Below are 19,804 nucleotides of genomic sequence, written 5' to 3' on the forward strand. Positions count from 1 at the left end.
TAATTTATCAATTAGGTTTGATTGGGCCAAACAATAACATCATATCTAATTATAATGGACTTTCATGTGTGCTCTCTCTCCCTCCTCCACTTCCTTCTCTTTCTCCTCTTCCCCTACCACATGTTTTAAAAACATGTGGTCAGAATGGGTTTGACCATAAGTAAGACGATACTAATTAAAGCAAGTGATCTCTGGGCACTAAAATTTATTTTTTAATCTAGTATAGGAAGATAAACTCTAGAGCCTTTTGGACTATGTTCAAGTCCAAGTTCCTCACAATTACCAGCCATGTGACCATGATCAAGTTACTTAATATTTCTGAAGTTCACTTGCTCACTTGCTAAACTGGGATATTCAACAGAGAAACCGCAAAGACTGAATGTAAGCTGAGTTTACAATGCTTGGTCATTTCATGTGGTCAAAGAATAATTCAGTTTCCCTGAGATCAGATATAGAGACCACCAAATGTTCTCTGGGTAGGATTCATAGTTACACACAAATTATCACTGGAAATCAATTCTTCACTGAGGAAAAGAGCTAAAACTTGCACAGAATTTTATTTTATTTTTTTTAAGAGTCTTTTTGACATAGCAAATAAAGCCAGGGAGAGATGAGACATTCTAGTTATCAGAATAACTAGACTACTATGTGACCCTGTTAAATTCAAAAAGAATAAAGACACATTTTTTGAAAAAAATAATTCTAAGTTATCCAGGTGCTTTGAATCACTGAAGTGCCATCTCCCACTGTTTTCTTCAAGATCTCAAGTCCAAAGCAAGATATAAATACTCAGATGGTCTAGTGAAACTTGATATGACATTCAAACTCTGCTTTAGAGCTACCTCGTTGTTTTCTCATCTCTTATAGCTTCTTGAATGTATACCTATGTTTCTCCTGACTTTAGTTTAGCCTCCTCCAAATACCACCTCTAGCACTGACCTGGTCAACCCATTTACATATGTTTAGTTATTTCCTAATGTCATCTGTTGTTAAATTATTTATTTCATAATTCTCAATGAGGTATCAATAACTGATGGTGTATTTCCTATCTATGAGGCTTAGAAATTGCAATCACCACACCTGTGCTATTGTTTTTATTGCAGGAGAGTCTTGTAACGTGTTTTAGATTTACCCAATATAGAAAACATGGACTCTTCTGCACAGCAAAAGAAACAAAAGAAAAAAAAAAAAGGGACACACAATCTGTCAAATAAGAGAAAATACCTGCAAACCATGTTATCTGAAAAGGAGTTAATATCCAAAATATATAAGGAACTTACACAATTTAGTGGCAAAAAAAAAAAAAAGTTCCGATTAAAAACTGGACAAAGAATCTGAAGACATTTTTGAAAGATATTAGAATGGTCAATAACTATTACAAAAAGGTGTACAACATCACTAATTATCAGGGAAATGCAAATCAAAACCGCAAAGCAGTCTTAACTAATACCTGTTGGAATAGCTATTATCAAAAAGATAAGAGATAAAAATTATTGGTGAGGATGTGGAGAAAAGGGAACTTTGGATACTGTTGGTGGGAATGTAAATTAGTGCAGTCACTATGCAGTCAGAATGTAGGCACCTCAAAAATTAGAAATTTTCTTATGATCTAGCCCTTCGACTTCTAGGTATATATCCAAAGAAGATGAAATCACTATATTGAAGAGACATCTGACTCCCATGCTCACTACATTATTTACAATTGTCAAGACATATAAAGGATCTAAGTGTCCATCAACAGATGAATGAATAATGAAAAGATGTAAGTTATATATATATATATATATATATAGAGAGAGAGAGAGAGAGATCTACATATATCTCCTACATATAAACACATGCATGTGCACATGCACACCACAATGGAATATTTATTCAGCCATAAAAAAGAAGGAAACCCTACCATCTGTGACACAGATGGACCTTGAGGGCACTGTGCTTAGTAAAATAAGTTAGACAAAGACAAATAGTGTTATGACCCCACTTACATGTGGAATCAAAAACAAAAACAAAAACAAACTAAAAAAACCTTAGATAAAGTGAAAAATTGGTGATTACTAGAGGGACGTGGGAGATAGACAAAATGGGTCAAAAGTTACAAGCTTACAGTTATAAGATAAATAAGTTAACAATACTATACTGTATATTTGAAAAGTTGCTAGGAGTGTAGATCTTAAAAGTCCTTATCACAAGAGAAAAACATATTTGTTACTACATAAGATGATGATATTAACTAAACTGAGTGGCAAACATTCTTCAGTGAAGACACATCTTAAACTTACATCATGTTGCGGGCGCCTGGGTGGCTCAGTGGGTTAAGCCACTACCTTCGGCTCAGGTCATGATCTCAGGATCCTGGGATGGAGTCCCACATCAGGCTCTCTGCTCTGCGGGGAGCCTGCTTCCTCCTCTCTCTCTTTCTCTGCCTACTTGTGATCTCTGTCTGTCAAATAAATAAAATCTTTAAAAAAAAAAAAAACTTACATCATGTTGTATGTCAATCATATCTCAATAAAACTGAGGGGAAAAAAAAAAGAAAAAACATTTTCAAAAAAGAATACATGACTTCATCAAAAGATTAGATCAATTCTGCCAGAATGCTTATTATTTCCTCAGAGTTGCAATCTGAGTCGATTTAATTTTTTATACCTCTCTTAATGTTCATTTAAGATGCATTACTAGATCAAAAACAAACATAGAGGAGTTAAGGAGACAGATGATACTTTTTTTTTTTTTTTGACAGATGATACTTTTAAGATGTTTCTGAGTCTCATTTTTTTTTTTTTTTTAAGAAAGCAAGTATAAATGATACAAATAGGAAGAACACATTTTGGTGACTCAGACCATTACCTCATTGATGAGAATGTCACCACAGTCGAGACAACAATTATGCTTTTTCAGTTGCAGAATGATGTTTTCTCACGTAATGCCTTTTAAATTGTCAGGACTCCATGATGCATTTTGGAAATATTATCATTAATGGAAAAGAAAGGTTTCATATCAGAATAATGCAGAGCTGAAACATCTGATTTGTTTCTGATGAAATTTTACTCATTGCAAGCCACAGCAAGTCATTTTGAATTGCAACTTTTGGTGAAAAACCTTAGTTGGTTATATGATTTTCATCTTAAACATCATTTTCTGATTTTGCAATTTTTTAATCTGTAATCATTAGTGCATGAGTGCACTTAGTAGTGGGGAAATTTGCTCACTTACAACATTGATTGACATGTGTCTCTAATTATTCATAAATGTTTTTCTATAAACAGTTCAAAATATTTTATGTAACAAGCATAAATAAGTAATATATTTCAAAACGGTAAAGTCGTTTCACCACAGCTAAGATCAATTTAGGGAAAGCAAAAACTTTTCATTAGACCACTGCTAGCAGGTGCCCAGTCACCTATTTGACAGCCAGCCCCCCTTTCCTCTTTTCTAACAGAAGCCCTATATTATTGAGGATGACAATGAACTAAGTTAATGACTATTTATTAGTAACCCTCACAGTTGCCACAGACCATGTAACACTAAGTTCAAGCCAGTGCTTATGGGACAGACTTTCATGGAGGGTATAGGAGTGGAGACAAATACTGCCATTTTACTTTTCCATGGTCTATTATGCTGTATTTCTAGTAAGCCCACATGATGGCAGGAACTCTAGCAACCTTCCTATATCCTGATTCTGTGAATAAATATTATGTGGTTATAGAAAGCATCAAATGGAAGAAAACCCTGTTTTAATATCATTGGCAGTATAAGAGTTCTACACTGCTGATAACCAGATTTTTTAACTTAAATGAAAATAAATCTTTTTATGGTTTATAACACTGAAATTTGGGATTTTAAGATTTAATAAACCAAATACAATTTTAATGTATGTATGTATATTTCAGAAGAATTTCAAACTGAGAAATCAAATAGGGTCCTTTATATGGACATACAAACCAACACTTCCTACATTTTTAAAATGTAATACTTACTCTGAAGAAGATTATAGAGAGCAATAAACATTTTAAAAATTCAGAATAAATATGCTATAAATTTTCTGTTTTCCAATATTAGTGAGCTAGGTGAGTCAGGGAGAAACAACAACAACAACAACAACAAAACGCAAAAAAACCTCTATAATGAAAATGTAAAAATACTTAGTGAAATGTTTATTCTTTTTTTTTAAAGATTTTATTTATTTACTTGACAGACAGAGATCACAAGCAGGCAGAGAGGCAGGCAGAGATAAAGGAAGGGAAGCAGGCTCCCCGCTGAGCAGAGAGCCTGACGTGGGGCTCAATCCCAGGACCCCGGGACCATGACCCGAGCTGAAGGCAGAGGCTTTAACCCACTGAGCCACCCAGGCGCCCCTGAAATACTTATTCTTAATATTTTTTCAACATATTAAGAAGATGAAAGATATTAAGAGAATCTTTAGCCAATAATGAAGGGAAAATGAACACACAGAATTAAATGAGGCATTTACTATTTCTTTGAGTGCATTTGCCATTCCTGGCAACTTCAAAGTCATTCTGATAGTCTCATCAATGCGAGGGGATTAGAAAAGAAAGGATAGGGTCTTTGAAGTTATAGGAATATAGTAAAGCACCCTCCTTCAAAACTGCGGTGAGAACATAAAATCCTACAAACCCAGGGATGAAGAGAACAGAAGAAAGATAGCGTTTTTGAGGAATTTTCCCCTGATATTCACATCAGCAAAATGGCCAATGTTACCTCAAAGCTTGACTTTGAATTCAAGTATTCCTAATTATCTTAAAGGAACAAAAGCAAACACTCTCTGAATAAAAGTAAATGCAACCTGAATCTCATATTATTTAAAAATTATGTTTCAATTATAATAACTAGTACATTGTCAAAGATAACCTGACATACAAGGATGTAAATTAAAATTAAAGAATATCATCACAAAAATGATGACAGAATGTAAAACTTCTGATATCATTTGACACAGATTATAAAACAATTAGACTTAGTATGCTTATAAAAATAAAGATGAGTTTGAAATGTATATTGTGAATGAACAGGAAACTATCAATAGTGACCAAATATTTGGACTAGCTCTAGAAATAAAACAACAACAAAAATTTATAAACTGAATTTGTATGTGCAAAAGCAGATTAAATCTAAGAGAATATTAGTGAAGATACAAAATTACTTGGAATGTGCTAAGTAAAAACTGGATGAATGATAGCGGAGAAAACAAGAGTTACAAACGAATGAGTATATTCATTAAAAGATTAACTAAAATCTCAAAATAAAACATAAAATATTAATGAATGAGTAGCAATATTTGGAGATATATTGGTTGATGTTTTTAAATGATTAAAGACATCAATTCAAATTAATATAAAATAGGATAACTGTAAAACATAATGAAACTGTTAGGTATAAGCTAGATATAAGCAGTGGAAGGCAGAGTTCCAAGTCCTTGAAGGGGAATGATTGAGACCTGAGCTGGATGCAAAGCCATCAGAATTGAGGCACCAAAAGATGTTACCAGTGAGAGAGTCTGCATTGTGTAAATGGAGGTCTTAGTCCTTGGAGTCTCCAAGGAAAGATTTATGTGGTGATCCATGCTTGAATAAAGACAGTTGGAAGGGAAGTAGCAAGCACAAAGCAGTTTATTAAAGCAAAGATGCTCTCTCAAGGTAGGAGAGTGGTCAAGTTCCAAGGTGGAACTGGGTCTAGGTTGCTTTGGGATGGGATATTTGTTGTCTCCCTTGGCTGAAAGGAGCTATGACATCCAGTGGGGTGATCTTTAATAGAGCCTGCTTCCAATCATTTGGGTAACTCCACCCACAGTTTGGGAGTTTTGGGTAACTCCTCCTACAGTTTGCCAAATTTTTGATCCTACAAGGTTGTTTGTACCAGAACTGTCATGCTAGCCTTCCTCCAAGAGGTGTGAGGTGGGGGAGCTATTCCCACAATGCAAATGCATTACAGTGAGTCTAGGGGTTACTCTGGAGCAGAGGTGGAAGATGAGAGTGCATGCACCCACCATGCTCTCGATTGGTCTGCCCCAGGGTCTTGAAAGTCACAGGGTCAGAAGTTGTGTTCCCATGCTTTTAATGCTTTTAATGTTTAGCTTACTCATTACTGTCCTCCCACTCTCATCTCTTTATCACTCCCCTTCAAGAACCTGGGACTCTGCCTCAGGGCATTCCTTCCACTAGTCAAGTTTAGCTTCTACCTAACAAAACTGCAAAAAACCCAGGAATAGCAGAAAATTCTAAAAGTACTCAGATGTGGGAGGAAAAAAACAGATTCCCCGAAAAGATTAGCAATTGTATGTACAGCTAGATTATTAAGAGAAACAATGATGAAAGACTATAAAATGATATTAATTAAAAAAAAAATGCCTGCTAATCTAGAACGTTACCTCCAGAGGGGCGAAAAAAAGGCTTTAGAAATAAAGACATATTCAGACCAAATGTAACTGAACTAACAAAGATGTAACTGAAAATGTAACTGAACTAGCAAAGAATAAAATTACAGTCCATTATAAAACATGCAATATGAAAACCTTGTAAGGATAGATAAAATCAGAATGTATAGCTTGCAAATTCAAATAGAAACAAAAAATGATGAGAAAGCTATGTCAATATCAAATGAAATAGGTTACTAGAAATTGTTGCTTATTCATGAAGAAAAAGATATCTATCTGACATCTATGAGGATAGAGAAAATTTCAAAAATATAATTAACAGGGGCTCAGTGGGTTAAGCCTCTGCCCTTGGCTCAGGTCATGATCTCAGGGTCCTGAGATCAACCCCCACATCATCTGGCTCTCTGCTCAGCAGGGAGCCGGATTCCCCCTCTCTCTCTGCCTGCCTCTTTGCCTACTTGTGATCTCTTTCTGTCAAATAAATAAATAAAATCTTTAAAATCATATATATATATATATATATATATATATATATATATATAACAAATCTGACCTACTTTGTAAATCACACTAATTTCAATAGAAAAATTAAACACTCTTTCCATGCACAAGAACTCTTTATCTTAAGAATATTTAAGAAAGTTTCAAAACTTTTAAAAGAATAAGACATAAAGTAATTATCTAATTTCAATGAAAATAAGCTAAAAATCAGTAACAAAATATTAACTAGAAATATATCATATATAAATAGTATTACAAACCAGAATATTTTAAATGATATTATATATTAAATATATCGTGCTATATTAAATATGCACTAAATGCAGCTTAAGTACTTATAAAAAATGTAAAAACTGAACATCTGAAAAATAGCAGCAGAAAAATAAGAAAAAGAAAATCAAAGAATCATAATTAAAAGAAAAATAATTAAATATAAACATTCAATGTTCAAGACAAGAAAGCTAGAAACAGATTTTTTAAGCTAACAAAATGGGAAGACTGATTGAAAGAGGGAGAGAAAAACAACTAATATCAGAAATTAGAAAAAAAATACTAATGATATTACAGACAAGGAAAAACAAGAGATTAAAATAAATCAGTCAAATAAATATGAAATGTTTATGAACAATTTCCTAATCCTAAAAAAATAATAAAATTTGTCAGGGAAGCCTGGGTGGCTCAGTCAGTTAAGTGTCTGCCTTTAGCTTGAGTCATGATCTCAGGGTCATGGGACTGAACCCCATATCTGGTTCTCTACCCAAGGATAAGTCTGCTTCTCCCTCTCACAGAGGGAAAGAACAGAGGTCAAGGACAGAATGGGTCATGGAAAATGCACATATCATTTGGATCAAATTCTCCTGATGACTTTTAACTTCAAAGAAGGTTGACATATATACTATCTTCAGGATAAGTAGACAAATGAACCATTACAACTACATCAGATTGGGCAAAATGTGGGGAGAGCAGTACATTGAGTGGTTTCTATATGTAATAAGAAGAAAGGGAGAAAAAATTCTGGGAGAAAAGTATCAATCTCTGATAAAATATCAATATAAATATCTTTAACAAAATGAGTCAACTAATCCAGCATATATAATAAGATTTGAGGAAACCATTTGAAAAATTTCCAGGTTGCAGTGTTATTTTAATATTAGAAAACTGACTAATATAATTCACCATCTTTACAAATTAAAGAAAAAATGCCATCGGGTTATTCCAGTGTTAGCAGAAGAGCTGCTTAACAAAAATTCAATATCCACACAACATGATTAAAAAACAATCTTAGCAAAAATAGATAAAAGGAAACTATCTTAGTAGTGGTCAGCTTCTTTAATATGGCTAATTGTTTAGCATTAACTACCATATTAAATTTGATTAGAATGGATATTTTATTTAAACTTTCCACAATATAGCATAAAAGATTAATAAATCATAGCTATTTTTCTCATAAGTCCCACATTATGAACAGAAATAGGTGGGCGGTGGCTATTTTTGTATTAACACTAACGTTCCTCAATGCTGATTAAACAAAATTAACTAGACATCATTCAAGTAATAAATAGTTATTTGTTGTGATCCTTGTGAACAGTAACCTATTAAGGATGTATTATTAAGAAAGGTAGCAGCATCTACAGCTAATTCTCAGTCTTCAGTTTAGTCAATATAGAACACGAAGATTTTGAGGATTTTGTTTAATATTTCCCTATCAGAGATTTTTAACTGTGGCATAATTACTCATTACAGGAATTTATCTCAAGTTCTTCTGATGATGTATCTAATTAAATATCTTCAACATCTGTAGTAAGTGTTATACCACTCTATAATTGAGTGATTAATTAATTCCAAGTAAAGACATGTTTCACTGAGTTCTAAAATTTGAGTTTTTTAACCTCCTACCCGTTATCACCATGCACTCAGTATTTAACTCGGGTAAAATAAAAAAAGTCAAGCATGTTATGTTATGGCAAATTGCATATTTTACAATGCAACGGTCATGTAGTATTTAAACAGGAGAAATCTTAGATCCAAACAGTGAGATCATACAGCCAAAAAGAATAATTAAAAAATTAATGGGGTTATTAAGATATCAGGAAATAAATAATATTAATAAATACATATAGACACTTTATATCTACCCATTATTTAATCTATTTTCAGTTATCGGTGATAAAGTTTTTCTTCTTACACCAGATGATACAAAACATAGTATTTATCATTGGTAAAACAATGTAGATCAGAAAATCTTTATTCACCTTAGAACAAAAAGACAGACCAAGTATCAAAAAGACACAATCTGAAAGAGACAAAATTTACAGAGCAATAACTAACATCTAAGAGGAGGCAATTTTACAAAACATACAGGAAAGATAGCAAAAGTGCCTTAATCAAATATGGATAGTGATCCTTTTATTTAAAAGATGAAACACTAGCAATCACAGAAATACACAGAGAAATGTCTCTGTAATTTTCGTAACACAGGAAAAAATGAGATTGTGATGGACAAGCACAGGTTTAAAAGCCCCATTGAATATAGGGCAGAAAATCATAGTTTAGCAATACAAGGAGAAGAGAATTTCCAAACTACCTAAAGCCTGACATTGTTCTGGCTAAGTTTCTCACCACTACCTTACTAAGAAGTAAACATATGTATAAAACGAAATCTATTTCTAAAACTCTTATAATCTATTCTGATCAAATTTACCTCTACATAATTTTCATTCTATGGCATGGGTTCTTTCATCCACAAAGGGTATCTTACTCATTCATGAAAAAATCCCTTCAACGAGTCTTAAAAAATACATTGCTTAAAGTGGTGATGATTCAAAAATGGAAAAACAATTAGATTAACTGCCTTTCACAGAATGTTGTGTTTTGTTTTGTTTTTTTATAAGACCTATTTTTGCTGGGGTTTGATACGTCCTATGTAATTTTGGTACATTAATGTGTTTTACTTTTCACCTTTTATATAGAGATATTTCAGATATATTCCACCACTTCATTATAAATAACAGAAAAAATAAAAAAGCATGCCAACAATGCAAATTCTTGAAACATAAACTGTTAAAATATAAAACAAGCACACAGAAGTACACAGCAAAAACACTGTGTGAGTAACTGCAGTCTTTCAAAACACCAAATACACCTGTTTTCTCATACAGTTGGAACAGAAAGGGATTTGAATATTCTTTCCAAATCATATGTTTGTTTGTTTTTTTAATTTTATTTATTTATTTTACAGAGAGAGATCACAGGTAGGTAGAGAGGCTGGCAGAGAGAGAGAGAGGGAAGCAGGCTCCCTGCTGAGCAGAGAGCCCGATGCGGGACTCAATTCCAGGACTCTGAGATCACGACCTGAGCCGAAGGCAGCGGCTTAACCCACTGAGCCACCCAGGCGCCCCATCAAATCATATGTTTTTTAAGACTTGATGTGTTGACAACAATTTACATTTAAAAGATCGCACTGATATTCTGGTGGCTGTGGAATATCAAGGTGCAGCAGTAGGCAAGAGTCCATCTACTAAGTTTTTGAAAACATGAAGTACTTTTCTGTTGAGGATGAGGGAAAATTAATATTTCTAAATTCTCTATTCCATTCTTTATATCTTTAGGAAGTTGTGTTGATCACATTTTCCAGTTTTGTTTAATCTCCATAATCTATTTACAGGAAAACATCTAAAACTGTTGAATTTTTATTTGATCCGGAGGTTGTGGTACAGAATATGATAATCAATTTGAATTGGTGCCAGCCAAAGTAGACTACTGTTTTTCATATTTGTTACTCCATTAATATCTGACTACGTAAACTCTATTTAAGATGACATCTATGGCTAAAGGAAATATCAATAAGACATTTTATGTATTTTTTATTTCATTGATTTATCATTCCTCTTATAAATAATATGTTATAAGCATCACATACACCAAGAGATTAGTCTTCAATCCTTTCCTAATTTTTGGTCATAAAGGCTAACAAGTTTCCGTCATTTAAGTCCTTAACGTTATTTGCTAACAATACCAGTGAGATTACAAAATATAACAACTTGTTTCCTCTCCTGATCTACATCAAGGAAACAATAGCTTTTGAGTAAGGAGCATGGTCCTCTTGATAAATACATTTATTTAGTTCTTATGAAAATACCTCTTCTTGGGGCGCCTGGGTGGCTCAGTTGGTTAAGCCTCTGCCGTTGGCTTAGGTCATGATCCCAGGAACTTGGGATCGAGCCCCGCAGCAGGCTCTCTGCTCCGTGGGGAGCCTGCTTCCTCCTCTCTCTCTCTCTGCCTACTTGTGATCTCTGTCAAATAAATAAATAAAACCCTTAAAAAAAAAAAAAAAGAAAAGAAAATACCTCTTCTTTAATGGAGCAACCATTAAATGAAATGTGGACCACATCTACTTTAGAAAAACCTTAAAAATCATTAATTTGGATGGTAGATTAGTGAATGCAGAAAGAAAATAAATGCTACTAAGCTTATTAGTGTAATGTAGTAAGGCAATTAAGACAATGATATTTCCTTTCTGAGGCACCTGGGTGGTTCAGTCAGTTAAGCATCCTGACTCAGTTTTGGCTAAGGTCATGATCTCAGAATCCTGAGATGAAGCCCCCTGCTGAACTTTGCACTGTTTGAGATTCTCTCTCTGTCCCTCTTCCTCTGACCCTCCCCCTAACTCAGGCTCTCTCTAAGATAAATAAAATCTTTTTAAAACTTTAAAAGATATATTACCTTTCTCTTGTATTTTCTGAAATTCTTAGAAGTTCAGAGAACTAAATTCTTGTGTTCATATTCCTGTGTGAATCATCAGCCTCACTGCAGCAAATGAGGATAGCTTCATTTGGGGATTTGTGGCAGGGTTATACCAAATAATTCTATAACATGATCACTGCCCCCATGTTTTGCAAAGTCTGATGTACATGTGGTGATCTTGTTACAATGTACACAATGATGGGTTAATGAATGTCTTATACATGGCTCCCTGGAGAAAACATGTGTATATGTTTACATAGAAAAATGTAATAGGAGTTACATTAATAAAAAGGATTATGAGAAATAATAAAATGTCAGATTCTTTATGGTAAATTTCAAGTACAAGTTGATTCTCACAAGAAGTCTGTTAGATTTCCAATGAGCTCTTTTATTCTTAGCCAATCTATAGATGTAGTTCATCCATGACAAATGGAATTGCTATTCAATCCAGAAATTCCTTCCCCAATGAAATTATTGCCATTAAAACTAATATATGATCTACTGTAAATTTCCCACCATTGTACAAATTGTATTCATTAAGTCAAACCTCTTTCAGTTTCATTCTGAAGTATGCAGAAACTTCACTTATTTGTCAGTGATGTGTCAGTGATTCTTTCCTAAATCAGATAAGCCATTTTATATCCTGGGAGATTATTTCCTCAGTGGTCTGTGCTATTCACAACACAGGCTACAAATACAATACACTTGTAGGTTTGATCTACATTATTAACATATTCTTCCTCATATAAGTCAACACAAAAACAACAAAATAAATTAAGACTTGATTTTTACCTATTTTCAGATGCAAATACTGCCACAGGAACTGATCAAGCTACCACTGAATAAATGGTTACAAGGAGAGACATAGTAGTTACAGCATCTCCACAACACAGACCCAACTTAAAGAGCATGGCTCAAAGTAAATGTAAATACTCAGAAGTGATTGGCTTTGAGAAACTTTTTTTGTTATTAATATAATATTAAGGTTTTTTTAATTTTAATAATGTCTCATTGACTAGTAAGCTTGCAAAATTCCTGAAAAGTATACATGATGAATGCTAAGCACCATTAATGTTAATGACATAGTTTAAAATAATATGGCTTTTAGAGTTGATTTTTAGAATTTGTTGTTATTGGCAATAAATTCTATAAAGCTCTGCTTTCAAAAATGTATCCCACATATAACTGTACATGTAATTTTTTCTGGACTATCAAAGGTATTGTGATTAAAATGGGACACATAATCTATTAAAAGATATGGTCTTGAATAGAACACAGCAATAATCTCAAGAAAACATCTTTATAGTGCTAAACACTGTATAGAGATATTAGAGCAAGATCTATCTTGTCCTCAAGGGAAAAAAATAAAGGTTCAAAATTTCAAAATCCTTGCAACCTTATATTCAAAAACAAAGGTAACAGAAAAATATATTTCTATATGACAATGCTTGAAAATATTTTTGTAATTATAAGCTTCTCCAGAAGGAACTGCTAGTGAGTGAACAAAATTTTCTAATCCAAAGATGACTAGAGAAACTATAGTAAAAAAATGAGTGAGAAATATTGAAAGATAAATAACTGAAACCAGAAATTGCACTCCATATGCTTTTTCTTCTAGACAAAATGAAACAACAATAAAACAAAACCTAAAAACAACAGGGGATAAGAAACCAAAAAAAAAAAAAAAAAATTCAGTGTGGCCAAAAAAAAAAAAAAAAAGTATGGGCAATTTAAAAACTAACAGATAAAACTCAAAACTATAAAATATATTGAAAGATTTCCCAAAGCAATAAAAACAGTACAGAAGTAAATTTAGGGTGAAGAGTAGAGAAGAACCCATAGTTAGCTACATATATCAAAATCTAAGGCACATATACCAAAATTAACTGGCATCTGCAGTACAAAGCAAAATCCCTTGCTTGCACCTGAGGGAAATGAATATTTTGGCTCTAAATACTACAGGATTCAGAATTCAACATATAATATCTTTAGTTTTTTTTATTTGATAGATCACGAGCAGGCAGAGAGGCAGGCAGAGAGAGAGGGAAGAAACAGGCTCCCTGCTGAGGAGAGAGCCTGACGCGGGGCTCGATCCCAGGACCCTGAGATCATGACCTGAGCTGAAGGCAGAGGCTTAACCCCCTGAGCCACCCCGGCGCCCTAAACATATACTATCTTAATCAAACCATATCTTCAGAAAGTGATACGAGTCTTAGTAGTTGATTGAGGCAATAGAGGTATTTTTTTATTGTGAACATGCCCCTATCTCTGAATGCTTTGATGAGAGTTCTAAAGGTAAAACTGAACTCGTGCTCAAACCCCTTTTTCTTTAGAAAATTTTCTACAATGACTCTGAATATCTCACATAGCTTCTAAATGCTCCTGTAGGCATCTACCCATAAATATTCTATAAACAACTCTCCTGGAAAAAGGAAGCAGCACATAACCTATAAAAATAACACAAAAAATATATATTCAAACATTTGAGAGCAAAGGCAATCATTAGAAAAGTAATTCCATGACACCTGAGAAAGTCATGCCTAAGTAACTATCTATAACTATAAACACACCTACACACCTCACCCCATGCACACATACATATACACAGTCACCTTCTACAAGCCAGGAAGAGAAACCCCGCCAGAAACTGGATTTGACAGCACCTTCATTATTAACTTCTAGCCTCCAGAACTCTAAGAAAATAAATTTATGTTGTCTAACTCACCCAGTTTGTGGTATTTTGTTATGGCAGCCCTCACAAACTAACATAAATAACTCTAAGTCTATGACATTATATGATGACAAATGCTTAAGGTAGGGAGGTGACATAAATGAGGAAAAGGAAATATTAGGTTAATAAATAGGTATTGGGTGGATGGCGTCAAGGCTATGATGGACTACAGACACATGGTACAACATAACAGGGAAAAGTTCACCATTAAGATTAAACAAATTTTGCAACTGTATCAGTGTAGGTTCAGATGTTTCTCTCTCTCTCTCTCTCTCTCTCTCTCACACACACACACACACACACACACACACAAATTCAGGTATTTATGTAACTTTTAAATTGAAGCAACAAATTTAGATTTTTGTTTTCTTTAACACTGAAAGCTGAAAAACAGCTTAATGTGGGAAGATTCAGCTCATAAATATGTCTGACATTTTTATAATGAGTATCAAGTTCAATGCATTCAAATGTAGCCAAATAGACTAGCCCTTATAAGTGACAATAATAAAGAAGACCAATAAAATAATGCATTTGCAAGAAAATGTAAAAGCAAATGTTCAAGTTTGAGCTTCACCCTCACTCCTGCTTGGCATGTTACATCATAAATAAAACAATAAAAGAAAAAAGTAATTCTATTTTTTCCTTTTATATACCTGTGCTCCTTTATATTTTACTTTTCAGAGTTTAGATAAAGACCACAAAAGGAAAAACCAACCAAAGTAAAGAAAAATACTCATTACTCTCCTTTTAATCAAGAATTAGAAGCTAACGTTATAAATAATACATTTACAAATAAATATATTTACTTTAGTTTTATATTATTATTTATTACCCTAGAGAGTGGGTGAAAAAAGTAAATGGGAAAATGAGAGCACCATGGACATATACTACAGAGCTTTAAGAGAAAGAGTTGATAAATATATTTATCCTTGTCATGGTATTTATTCAAACTTTCAAAAATGCATACAAATGTAGTGCTTTGAAAATATTATAAATTTTGCATATTATATACCACATATTTACTGATGTACAACATATACATCCACAAATCCCAAATGTAATCCACAAGTAATTTTCAAAAAATTAGTGCAACAATAAAACTTGTCCCAGATCAAGAAATAGATCATTAGAGGTACAGAAGTGCCCCTTGTTTCAGTCACTATCCCAGGGGGACTTCTAAGACCCTCTGGCCATTTAAATGAAATCACTCCATACCTGCTCTGTTGTGTTTGGTTCTTTGTGCTCACACCATCCTAGTTGTGTTGTAGGGGCTGTGATTAATTCCCACTTTTTTTAAATTTCAGAAATTAAATCAATGCACCTATTCTGTGCTTTTTAGAGTATCTCCATTACAGATGTTAAAAAATTTTAAAAAAGGGAGTTATGATTGCACAGCTATAGTTTTCTTGAAGCTGCCTAACGGGATACACAAAACAAGACTCAGATGCAGCATTTGGGTAAGATTTAATTACTTTTGGAAATTCATGAGCTCCAATTTTCACAGTTTTTAGTATAATTTTCAGCTTAGTTTCTATTTCCCAATATTATTTTATTCAATTTGGAATAAAGAATATTATTCATAGGAAAACTTAAACTTTTATTGTTTATTATAAAAAAACTCATTCTTTATTACATCAAAAGATGATAGTTCTAAGCACTTTAAAACCTAGAACACATAATCTATAAATAAACCCATGCACACAAACATATACATACATACTTATTCAAAGATAGCGTGCTTGATGCTGAAGATACAATAGCAAACGTGAAACAGTCTCCTCCCTCAAGGAAAGTGCAAGCAATGTTAACAAGTATCTAGAGTTCGTTTTTTTTGGCTTTTGGTGGGTTTTTTATTTGTTTCGTTTCTGCTTTCACTTTTTTAAATTATAAAAGTTACATTTTTCTTTATTTTCTAACTATAATGCCTGAAGAGGGAATATCTGAGATTCTGAACTTTATTATCCCAAAGTCAAGATTCATATGTTAATGCCTCAATCTTTTCACCAGTAATGAAAGTAAGACCTATATTTGAAAGTTGCTGAGAAATCAAAGGAGATGATATATGGCAAATATTTTTAATATTCTTTAAAAAATAAAATAGTCTGTCATGGAAATCAGTTACAAAGAGCTATCACAAGTGAATGTTGTTATCTTTGATATATTTTAATAAATAAATAAAGATGTAAAAATGCCTCAGATTTTATTGATAAATCTTATAACAGTGTCCTGGAAGTACTAATATGAAGAAGAGCTTGGAAGTAGCTATGATGAAATAGTATGTATTATCTGTGTAGAAATAAAAGCGTTTTTGCAAGTCCCAGTCTTTCCAAAGCTATCAGTTTTGATTCCACAGAGAGAAAATTACCATTACAGGTGGCAAAACAGCGATCACAGATGAATTCTGGAGAAATAAGGATTCTTTTTTTATGCAGATATCCTCTGCAATAAAGAATGAGGTAAACAACTTACATAAGTTATGTGAAAGCAGATTGGATTCTAAATAGAATTTTCCAAATTCTTCTCTAGATGTCAGCAGCTGCTATTTGAAGATGAGTGACTACTTTCAATATGCAGCAGCGAAAATGAGTCTCTCAAACTAAAACTCAAATTTCTTTTCTCATAATCATCAAACAAAGTGGGCACTGATATTAATGTTATCCAACTCTGGACTGAAGAAGTACAAGAGTTCAAATGTCTACCCTAAAATCATTTCTTCTATTTTTGTTATTCCCATAAGATGGGGATATTACTGATTAAAACTCAGCAAGCCCAGCAATGATATTCAGCAGTCACAATCAAGTCTATCTGTTTTTCAGAAGAAGTTGCTGAATCACAGTAGGCTAGAGGCTATACTGAGATTTATGCTTTTGTGTCACCGAAGATTTTTCTGACCCCAGTTTTCAGGAATACCACTTGTGTTTTATTCAGATTTCACTGAAGATCCAAAAACATTACTACTTTAACTGATCCAAGTCACTTTTCATTTTTTCCTAAAAATGTTTACTTTTTTTATTTTGGTTTACATTTAACATTGAAACTTTCTTGTATGATTTATTGTATAAAGATTATGTTTTTTAAAAAATGGAGCATATAAATACCAAAACACGTGTTGTATAAAACGTTTACATTCTCTTTGTTCTTCTTATAAGTATTCAATAAAACTTTATTTAAGGAGAAATTCTGTTAAAAATAATGAGAAGGATCTCTGTTACATTTGTTGTTCAAAGTTCATACTCTATCAATTATAGATTTAAAGTAGTCAAGAAAAGCAAATAGATATTTTGAAATTTACAGAGCTACTTCTTCCTGGGTCAAATGTTAAAAAATAAAATAGCAGGCCCTTGAGTTTTCATCGCCAGATAGCTTTTCTTGTTTATCAATGTCCTTGTTTTACTGTTATTTTTCAGCACTATACAGCTCAGAAATTTCTCATGCATTAAAATTGTTCTTAATTTAACATTTACATTAACTCAACATTAACTCAAATTTGTGATCTTTTAACATTAACTCAAATATGTGATCCTCTTTTTAAAGTATTTTATTTTTATTCTCATTTGTTTCAGAAGTCTGGTTTTTATTATTAATAATTACTAACTTTAACGTGACGGGTCCCCTTATTTCTTTTGAGGGGGGCTTTTTTATTTTCATTTTTTTCAACATTTTAAGAAAAATTTTATTGTATTATGTTAGTCACTGTAAAATACATCATTCGTTTTCTTAAAAACGAATGATGTGTTTTACGGCCCCCTTATTTCTACATTTATCAAAAATGTATTGTTCCCCAATTTTTTTAAGACTCTGTTCTGGGCTGAATTGTGTTCCCCCAGAGTCCCTCTGCTGAAGTTCTTACAACGCATATCTTCAGATGTGACTATTTGGAGATCAAGCCTTTAAAGACGTAATTAAGGGGCGCCTGGGTGGCTCAGTGGTTAAGCCGCTGCCTTCGGCTGGGGTCATGATCTCGGGGTCCTGGGATGGAGTCCCACATCGGGCTCTCTGCTCAGCAGGGATCCTGCTTCCTCCTCTCTCTGCCAGCCTCTCTACCTACCTGTGATCTCTCTCTGTCAAATAAATAAATAAAATATTTATAAAAAATTAAAAAAAAAATAAAGACGTAATTAAGGCAAAACAAAGCCATATGGGCGTACCCCAAACCAGTATGGCCAACGGGCTTACTGAGACGCGATCAGGATACACAGCAGACGCAGTGAGAACCGCGAGGACACAGCGAGAAGGCAGGAATCCGCAAACGGTGGAGAGAGGCCTCAAAAGAAACACAGCCTGAGCCAGCCTGAGCCAAAGCAGGAAGACGGCGGAATCAGGAAGCCCCGACCTTTTCCTCCACCAAGAAACTGAACAGGCCAAGATCCCAAAAGCCTTTAGAAGAACTCCAGGAACCAGTGAAGAAATCCCAGTACCTCGGGCAAAGGCAAAACAAAGAGAAGTCCTGTTGAAAGGGATGAAAGGAAAAAAAAAAAAAAAAAAGCTGTTGCATTTTACCCAAGAGAGCAAGAGAGTCCTTACCTTGAGCTGGCACAGCTCAGAGCTGTTGGAGGAAACATGCAACTGGTGGCTTGTCCCGCAGGAGGGGAAGGGAAGAGCAGGATGGGGCCCAACGTTCCAGCTTTCCTGAGACGGATGCGCCGGGCCTAAAGGGCCGGTGGAAGGGGCCTGGAGGCAGTTGGCTAACGGCTGACCTCCGACCTCAGGTGCCCCAGTTCTGAGAGCAGGGGCTTGGAGCAGGGCCAAATACTGCTGTGCTGCAGACACCAGACTGGGAGACAGTATGAGCTCCTGAAAAAACAACCGTGAACCTAAGTGGTGAACTATAAACAGAAGCCTACAGAAACCACATACCCCTGGAAGGGTGTGAGAAACCCCCTGAAACCTTTACCCAAGCAGATTGGTAAAGATCTTCCCTTATAGGAAAACAGTCTGTAAAGGCTGGGCATGGGTGGATTTTTTTTTTTTTTTTCTTTTTTCAAATGACCAATCCCGGGGCCGGGGGGTGGGGGGGTGGGTGGGTAGTCATGTGGAAAAGAGCAAAAGTTGAACCAATAAAGAAACCGACCTTAAATAAATGGAGACCTATGAATTAACTGCCAAACAAACAAACAAACAAAAACACCTTAAAATAACTGTTTCAAAGAAGCCTTGAAAGGAGAATCAATAACAAAAGAAAAACTGTAAAATTCACGTATATGTGAAAATTAAACAATATGCTCTTGAGTAATCAATGGGTGAAAAAAGAAATTGCACGGGAAATTAGAAAAGATTTTGAGAGAGTGGAAAACAAAACTACAACATGCCAAAACTTAGGATGCAGTGAAAGCATTACTAAGAAGTTTATAATGATAAGTGTCTGAACTTAGAAAAGAAAGATCTCAAAACAACAGTCTAAACTTATAGGACCTGAGGGGGTAGGGCTGGGGGAA

General features: G+C 34.0%; 1 long non-coding RNA gene across 1 annotated transcript in view; it reads right to left on the reverse strand.

Moving 5' to 3' along the window:
* LOC116590418 overlaps positions 1-19,045 on the reverse strand; it is a 151,543-nt gene extending 132,498 nt beyond the window's left edge. The window contains exon 1 of the long non-coding RNA XR_004285599.1: positions 18,894-19,045. This is a non-coding gene — a long non-coding RNA (uncharacterized LOC116590418). The remainder of the gene's footprint in view (positions 1-18,893) is intronic.
* Between the last annotated feature and the right edge of the window lie 759 nt (positions 19,046-19,804).

The sequence above is a fragment of the Mustela erminea genome, chromosome 1 (genome assembly GCF_009829155.1).
Source record: "Mustela erminea isolate mMusErm1 chromosome 1, mMusErm1.Pri, whole genome shotgun sequence".
In the NCBI taxonomy this organism is placed as follows: Eukaryota; Metazoa; Chordata; class Mammalia; order Carnivora; family Mustelidae; genus Mustela; species Mustela erminea.